We start from the raw sequence: 7953 nt of genomic DNA, 5'->3' as shown, positions 1-7953 counted from the left end.
GATCCAAACTCTAGTCCACTTAACCATAAATGATCCTACCTTGACCCTAACCCCATTACAACCTAAACGAAAGACCTCATGATGAATGTATGCATGCATTGAGTAGGTGTTGATTGTTAGAAGAAAATCAATTTTTGGAAAGCATGATTAGAAGAGAATTGAGTGAATTAACCCTTAAACACTTGAGTGAATAGAGCAGATACACATCCGGTGAGGGTTCAAAAGTTCAATCACATGTGTTCATTCATATTATCTATATTCTCACAAGCTTGAACTTCTTTTGATAATTCAATACAATTGTGGTTTGGACTTGGAAATTGATTTGTTTGAACTAAGCATTTGCATTCACTTTAGGTAGTTGCATTTAGATAGGTTCATATAGTTTAGTGCATTCAAATAAATGTCATACCCCTTAGTTCCTTCTTATTTTAGCATGAGGACATGCTAAGGTTTAAGTGTGGGGAGGTTGATAAATCCCATTTTTAGGGTTTATCTTGTATTAAATTTAGAGTATTTTGATGACCTTTTCTCGCATTTAGCCTATGAATTAGTATGGTTTTGTTATCTCTCCCGTATTTGTGCTTAAGTGTAAAAACATACTTTTTAAACCTTTAATTTGATAATTTTAATTCATCCTTGATTCCATAAGATGCCTTGATGTGTTTGCTAGTAATCTCAGGTTGAAATAGGCTAGGCATGGATCAAAGGAGCAAGGAAGGAAGCATGCAAGTGGAGAGAAGCACAAAAGCCAAAGAATTGATCTCGGCCAAGCACGCGTACGCGCATAAGGCGCTCGCGCGCACATTGCAGAATTAGCCAGGGACGCGCACGCGTACCGTGCGCGCATGCGTCGTAGTCCGCACGTGATTCTGTTATTGCAACACGTGCCTGGCGATTTTGGAAGGTTTCAGCAACCAACTTTGGCGCCAAACTGCATATAAGAACCAAGGATTGAAGGGGATTGACACACATTCACATCTATAGACTCATTTTACATTTTTTAGATATTTTTAGTTAGTTACATTTGTAGAGAGAGAGACTCCAACCTCTCTCTAGGATTCATCTTCATTTTCTCAATTCTCAACCATTCCTTGGTGAAATCTATTGCAACTCTCAATTTACTTTGTTCATGTTGTAGATCCTCTTCTCTAATCTCAATTAGTGTTTGTAATTGTTCAATTCTCATAGATCTTAGATTTAACTTTGTTGTTTTGGATTCTATTGATTCATTGAAGATCTCATTTTCATTGTTGTTCATTGTTGATTGTTGTTAATCTCTTGTGTTGAATTACTTTGATTCTAAATCTCTTCTCAATTTTACTATGTCTTTCATTCTTGCTCTCCAAATGTTTGAGAAAATGCCAACTTTAGATATGGAGTAGCATCCCCTCACTTGGCCTAGTGGTTGAGTCATTGGAGACACTTGAATAATGGATGTCAATTGTTGATTAAGAATTGAGAATTGCTAATTGACTTAGAGTGCACTAAAGCTAGACTTCCCTAAGGTAAGACTAGGACTTGTGACTCAAGTTAGTTACTTTTACTTGACTTTCCTCTATGATTAGGGGTTAACTAAGTGAAGCAACACTCCTTTGTTATCACAATTGAAGGAAGCTATAGTGATGGAACTTCCAACGTTCAACATTGGCCAAGGCTTTTAATATTGATTGATTGTTGTTCTCTTTTATTAGCACTTTTATGCCACACTCTTCAAGCCACGAAAGACCACTTAACCAATAGCATGCATCCTTGTAGCATTCCTAGGGAAGAACGACTCGGGAGATTAATACTCTCGATTATAGATTGTAGAATTACTTTGATAACAGATTTTGTGTCGGTTTAGACTATGCTACGATTGGTTACTTGATGATTTCTATACCGGCAGAAATTCATTTATCAGTGATACATATTGTTACATCTTTTTGCTTCAAACATAACTACACCAGATTTTTCACAAATGACTAAGCAGTCCAATTTTCTAAAAATAACCAAATATTTAAGATCACATAATTGGCTAATGCTTAGTAAGTTGTGTTTCAAACCATCAACAAGAAAAATATCATTTATGAAAGATGAGAAACCACTATCTTTCCTTTGCCATTGTCACCGAAAGTTACAAACCATCCATTATACTCGTCTAGCTTAGCTTGATGAAGAATGTAGACTTTCCGGTCATATGCCTAGAGCATCCATTGTCCAAGTACTACATGTTATCCTTTCTTTTAGATGCTAGGCAAACCTACAAAAATTCTCAAGTGACCTTAGGTATTGGTGCACAAAATTGTGATCTCTAATAATGGCATTCAACTTGGTATGCGCGTTTATAACCCAGCACTTTCTTCACAACCTCGCACAACTAACCAACACTTTCCTACTACCTTCATCCAATCCTTCTTACTTTTTTTCCTGGCAAGCTGTATGTAGGGCGTCACCGTTGTCAATGGCTACATCCCATCTTCTCAGTGAAAAAGGTCCAAATGCCCTGTCACGGCATGGCTAATCATCTGTCGGTTCTCGATCATGTCGGAATGGAATCTTTTGATTCTTTTGCGTTTGTCATCACGCCCAACAATTGCGAGTTTGAAGCTCATCACAGTCATTCAATCCCTGAATCCTACTCAGAATACCACAGACAAGGTTTAGACTTTTCGGATTCTCATGAATGCCGCCATCAATTCTAGCTTATACCATGAAGATTCTAATTAAGGAATCCAAGAGATATGCGCACGGTCTAAGGTAGAACGGTAGTGGTTGTCAGTCACGCGTTCATAGGTGAGAATGATGATGAGTGTCACGGATCATCACATTCGTCATGGTGAAGTGCAACGAATATCTTAGAACAGAAATAAACTGAATTGAATAGAAAATAGTAGTAATTGCATTAAAACTCGAGGTACAGCAGAGCTCCACACCCTTAATCTATGGTGTGTAGAAACTCCACCGTTGAAAATACATAAGTGATGAAGGTCCAGGCATGGCCGAATGGCCAGCCCCCATGAACGTGATCAAAAGACCGAATGGTCAAAAGACTAGACAATCAAAAGATACCTAGTACAATAGTAAAATGTCTTATTTATACTAGACTAACTACTAGGGTTTACAGAAGTAAGTAATTGATGCATAAATCCACTTCCAGGGCCCACTTGGTGTGTGCTTGGGCTGAGCTTGAGCTTTAAATGTGTAGAGGCTTCTTTTGGAGTTGAACGCCCAGTTGTAACGTGTTTTCGGTGTTCAACTCTGGTTCGTGACGTGTTTCTGGCGTTTGACTACAGAATGCAACATAGAACTGGCGTTGAGCGCCAGTTTATGTTGTCTAATCTTGAATAAAGTATGGACTATTATATATTACTGGAAAGCTCTAGATTCTTTCCAAGGCCGTTGCGAGCGTGCCATTTGGAGTTCTGTAGCTCCAGAAAATCCATTTCGAGTGCAAGGAGGTCAGAATCCGACAGCATCAGTAGTCCTTTGTCAGCCTTTTATCAGAGTTTTGCTCAAGTCCCTCAATTTAAGCCAAAAAATACTTGATATCACAGAAAAACACACAAACTCATAGTAAAGTCCATAAATGTTAATTTAGCATAAAAACTAATGAAAACATCCTTAAAAGTAGCTAGATCCTACTAAAATTTACCTAAAAACAATGCCAAAAAGCGTATAAATTATTCGCTCATCACAACACCAAACTTAAATTGTTGCTTGTCCCCAAGCAACTGAAAATCAATTAGGATAAAAAGAAAAGAATATACTATAAAGCTCAGAATATCAATTAATATTAATTCTAATTAGATGAGCGGGACTCGTAGCTTTTTTCTTCTGAACAATTTTGGGATCTTACTTTATCCTTTAAAGTTTAGAATGATTGGCATCTCTATGAACTTAGAATTTCAGATAGTGTTATTGATTCTCCTAGTTAAGTTTGTTGATTCTTGAACACAGCTACTTTCATGAGTCGGCCCCAAGCACTTTGTTTTCCAGTATTACCACCGGATACATAAATGCCACAGACACATGACTGGGTGAACCTTTTCAGATTGTGACTCAGCTTTGCTAAAGTCCCCAGTTAGAGGTGTCCAGAGCTCTTAAGCACACTCTTTTTACTTTGGATCACGACTTTAACCACTCAGTCTCAAGCTTTTCACTTGGACCTGCATGTCACAAGCACATGGTTAGGGACAGCTTGATTTAGCCGCTTAGGCCTGGATTTTATTTCCTTGGGCCCTCCTATTCATTGATGCTCAAAGCCTTGGATCCTTTTTACCCTTGCCTTTTGGTTTTAAGGGCTATTGGCTTTTTCTGCTTGCTTTTTCTTTTTCTTTCTATTATTTTTTTTGCCACTCTTTTTCTCGCAAGCTTTTGCTATTAACTATTTTTTCTTGCTTCAAGAATCAATTTCATGATTTTTCAGATTATCAATAGCATTTCTCTTTGTTCATCATTCTTTCAAGAGCCAACAATTTTAACATTCATAAACAACAAGATAAAAAATATGCACTGTTCAAGCATTCGTTCAGAAAACAAAAAGTATTGTCACCACATCAATATAATTAAACTAAATTCAAGGATAAATTTAAAATTCATGTACTTCTTGTTCTTTTGAATTTAAAAACATTTTTCATTTAAGAAAGGTGAAGGATTCATGAAATTATTCATAGCCTTAAGACATAATTACTAAATACTAATGATCATGTAATAAAGACACAAACATAGACAAACATGAAGCATAAAAATCGAAAAACAGAGATAAGAACAAGGAAGTTAAGGAATGAGTCCACCTTAGTGAGGGTGGCACTTTTTTTTGAAGGACCAATGGTGCTTTTTGAGCTCCTTTATGTCTCTTCCTTGCCTTTGTTGCTTGACCCCTAGTGATTTTGGTGCTCCTATCCTTAGTTGCTCCCAATAATTGTTTGGAGGAAAATGTATCCCCTGAGGTATCTCAGGGATCTCTTGATGTGCAGTCAAATGCTCTACTACTGAGCTATAAACCCTTGAGATGAATCTCTCCATCTCCCATGACTCAGAGGTGGAAGCAATTGTCTTTCATTTCCTCTTTCTAGAGGTTTCTTCGGCCTTAGGTGCCATAAATGGTTATGGAAAAACAAAAAAGCTATGCTTTTACCACACCAAACTTAGAATGTTGCTCGCCCTTGAGAAAAAGAAGAAAGAATAGATGAAGAGGAAGAAGATATGGAGGAGAGGGAGAGAGGTTTATGGTTCAGTCATGTAGGGTGGGTTTGGGAGGGAAGGAGAATTTGAATTTGAAGGTAGGTGGGGTTTTTAGGGAAGAGTGGATGGATATGAGTGGTAAAAAGGTGATGGGGAAGAGAGATTGAGGTGATTGGTGAAAGAAGAGAGAGGGTAAGTTGAGGTAGGTAGGGATCTTGTGGGGTCCACAGATCCTGAGGTGTCAAGGATTTACAACCTTGCACCAATGAGGCGTGTAAAACGCCCTATGCATGCAATCCTGGTGTTTAACACCAGATTGATGCTTGTTTTTGGCGTTAAACGCCAGCTCTATGCTTGTTTTGGGCGTTCAACGCCCATTTGCAGCATGTTTCTGGTGTTGAACGCCAGTTCCATGCTTGTTTCTGGCGTTCAGCGCCAGCTTTCCAAAGGGTGTATTCCTGGCGTTTAAACGCCAGGATGTTACTTGTTTCTGACGTTCAACGCCAGATCCATGCTCTATTCTGGCGTTGAACGCCAGCCAGATACTCCTTACTGGTGTTTAAACGCCAGTAAGCCCTTCCTCCAGGGTGTGCTATTTCTTCTGCTGTTTTTGATTCTATTTTTAATTTTAGTATTTGTTTTGTGACTCCACATGATCATGAACCTAATAAAACATAAAAGAACAATAAAAATAAAAATAGAATTAGATAAATAAAAATTAGATTGCCTCCCAATAAGTGCTTCTTTAATGTCACTAGCTTGACAGTGGGCTCTGCTGGAGCCTCAAAGGTGATCAGGTCAATGTTGTAGACTCCCAACACCAAACTTAGAGTTTGAATGTGGGGATTCAACACCAAACTTAGAGTTTGGTTGTGGCCTCCCAACACCAAACTTAGAGTTTGATTGTGGGGGCTTTGTTTGACTCTGTATTGAGAGAAGCTTTTCATGCTTCCTCTCCATTTATACAGAAGAACACCCTTGGGTCTTAAACACAAGGTAGTCCCCATTCAATTGAAGGACTAATTCTCCTCTGTTAACATCTATCACAGCTCCTGTTGTGGCTAGGAAAAGTCTTCCAAGGATGATGCATTCATCCTCCTCCTTCCTAATGTCTAAGATTATGAAATCAGCAGGGATGTAAAGGCCTTCAACCTTTATCAACACGTCCTCTACCAATCCATAAGCTTGTCTTATTGACTTGTCTGCCATTTGCAATGAGAATATGGCAAGCTGTACCTGAATGATCCCCAGCTTCTCCATTACAGAGAGTGGCATAAGATTTATGCCTGACCCTAAGTCACACAGAGCCTTTTCAAAGGTCATGGTGCCTATAGTATAGGGTATTAAGAATTTACCAAGATCTTATTTCTTTTGAGGTAAAGTTTGCTGAACCCATGTATCTAGTTCACTAATGAGCAAGGGAGGTTCACTTTCCCAAGTCTCATTACCAAACAACTTGGCATTTAGCTTCATGATAGCTCTTAGATATTGAGCAACTTGCTCTCCAGTTACATCTTCATCCTCTTCAGAGGAAGAATAGTTTTCAGAGCTCATGAATGGCAGAAGGAGGTTTAATGGGATCTCTATGGTCTCTATATGAGCCTCAGATTCCTTTAAGTCCTCAATAAGGAACTCCTTCTTGCTTGAGAGACATCCCATGAGGTCTTCCTCATTGGGATTCGCATCCTCTCCTTCCTCTCTAGGTTCGGCCATGTTGATTATGTCAATGGCCTTGCACTCTCTTTTTGGATTCAGTATTGCTTGGGAGAGTACTAGGAGGAGTTTTAGTGACTTTCTTACTCAGCTGGCCCACTTGTGCCTCCAAATTTCTGATCGAGGACCTTGTTTCACTCATGAAGCTTAAAGTGGCCTTAGACAGATCAGAGACTATATTTGCTAAGTTAGAGGTGCTCTGCTCAGAATTCTCTGTCTGTTACTGAGAAGATGATGGAAAAGGCTTGCTATTGCTAAACCTGTTTCTTCCACCATTATTAAAGCCTTATTGAGGCTTTTGTTGATCCTTTCATGAGAAATTTGGATGATTTCTCCATGAAGGGTTATAGGTGTTGCCAAAGGCTTCCCCCATGTAATTTACCTCTGCCATTGCAGCGTTTTCAGGATCATAAGCTTTTTCTTCAGAAGATGCCTCTTTAGTGTTGTTGGATGCATTTTGCCGTCCATTCAGACTTTGAGAAATCATGTTGACTTGCTGAGTCAACATTTTGTTCTGAGCCAATATGGCATTCAGAGCATCAATTTCAAGAACTCCCTTTCTCTGAGGCGTTCCATTATTTACGGAATTCCTCTCAGAAGTGTACATGAATTGGTTATTTGCATAAGTTCCTAAGCTTCTGCAGGCGTTTTCTTTAGGTGAATGGATCCACCTACAGAATGGTCCAGTGACATTTAGAGAACTAAGAAAGACCATAATAGAATATATCTATCATGGTTCACTCTGAAAACATGTCAGAAGGACACTTTTTGGTCATCTGCTTGTATCTTTCCCAAGCTTCATAGAGGGATTCACCATCTTTTTGCTTGAAGGTGTGAACATCCACTCTAAGCTTGCTCAGCTTTTGAGGAGGAAAGAATTTAACCAAGAAGGCCGTGACCAGCTTATCCCAAGAGTCCAGGCTATCCTTAGGTTGTGAGTCCAACCATGTTCTAGCTCTGTCTTTTACAGCAAAAGGGAAAAGCATGAGCCTGTAGACTTCAGGATCTATTCCATTAATCTTAACAGTCTCACAGATCTGCAAGAACTCAGTTAAAAACTGGTAAGGATCTTCTGAT

General features: G+C 38.9%; 1 non-coding gene across 1 annotated transcript; it reads left to right on the top strand.

Annotated features, from left to right (window-relative positions):
- Nucleotides 1–7626: 7626 nt before the first annotated feature.
- Nucleotides 7627–7730, top strand: LOC130938543 (small nucleolar RNA R71). Its single transcript, XR_009069706.1, has one exon. It is a non-coding gene; the product is annotated as a small nucleolar RNA R71 (small nucleolar RNA).
- The last annotated feature ends 223 nt before the right edge of the window (nucleotides 7731–7953 follow it).

The sequence above is a fragment of the Arachis stenosperma genome, chromosome 6, assembly GCF_014773155.1.
Source record: "Arachis stenosperma cultivar V10309 chromosome 6, arast.V10309.gnm1.PFL2, whole genome shotgun sequence".
Taxonomy (NCBI): domain Eukaryota; kingdom Viridiplantae; phylum Streptophyta; class Magnoliopsida; order Fabales; family Fabaceae; genus Arachis; species Arachis stenosperma.
This window is presented reverse-complemented; position numbering and strand designations above follow the sequence as displayed.